The 963-nt window shown below is 41.0% G+C and overlaps 1 pseudogene; it reads left to right on the top strand.

Annotated features, from left to right (window-relative positions):
- Positions 1–210: 210 nt before the first annotated feature.
- Positions 211–772, top strand: LOC102812987 (annotated as a pseudogene).
- The last annotated feature ends 191 nt before the right edge of the window (positions 773–963 follow it).

Genomic DNA, 963 nt, shown 5'->3' with positions numbered 1-963 from the left:
CTAACAATTCTACTCCTAAATATACAAGGGTAAGTAAATAAGTATTGCTCCTAGAGTTTCAGTTCATATATGCAAGTGTTTAATTTAAAAAAAAAAGTTTAAACATGTCTCTGTGATCAGTGAATGACTGCAGACAAGTTAGCTCAGTAATAGACATCTTAATCTCGGTAGGGTGGTGTCAAAAATAAGGACCAATTGACTAGATCCAAAATGGCAGCCAGCAGGAGGCTGCTGAAGGAGCTTGAAGAAATCCGCAAGTATGGGATGAATAACTTCCGTAACATCCAGGTTGATGAAGCTAATTTACTGGCTTGACAAGGGCTAATTAATTGTTCCTGACAACCCTCCATACCATAAGGGGGACTTCAGAATCAAATCAACTTTCCAGCAAAGTACCCATTCAAACTACCGAAGATCACATTTAAAACAAAGATCTATCACCCAAACATCGATGAAAAGGGTCAGGTTTGCCTGCCGGTTATTAGTGCTGAAAACCGGAAGCCAGCAACCAAAACTGACCAAGTTATCCAGTCCCTCAGCACTGGTCAACAACCCCCAGCCCAAACACCCGCTCCATGCTGACGTAGCTGAAGAATACTCTAAGGACCGTAAAAAATTCTGTAAGAACACTGAAGAGTTTACAACGAAATATGGGGAAAAGCGACCTGTGAATGAAAAATCTGCCACGAATGATTCCAGCAAGTGTAAACAGAGACCTCAGCAATGCATTCAGATCGACCCGCCCTCAAAGCAGGATGCTGTAGAGAATTGACCAGTGCCTGGCGTCCACTTGTGGTCATTACAGTCTATAGTTTTCTTAATCAAAAGTGGTCTAGGCAACCTGCAAAGAAAGGATTAAAAATTTACGATGTTCCAGTTCTGCTTTCTTTGTTTTAATAATCATTGCTTCAACCCATTTTCCAGGAATGGTGTTTCCTTTCTTCTCCCAATGTATCCAAAATC

This window comes from Chrysochloris asiatica, unplaced genomic scaffold, assembly GCF_000296735.1.
Source record: "Chrysochloris asiatica unplaced genomic scaffold, ChrAsi1.0 scaffold00246, whole genome shotgun sequence".
Lineage (NCBI taxonomy): Eukaryota > Metazoa > Chordata > Mammalia > Afrosoricida > Chrysochloridae > Chrysochloris > Chrysochloris asiatica.
The sequence above is the reverse complement of the archived record's forward strand: the minus strand, read 5'-3'. Positions and strand labels throughout refer to the sequence as shown.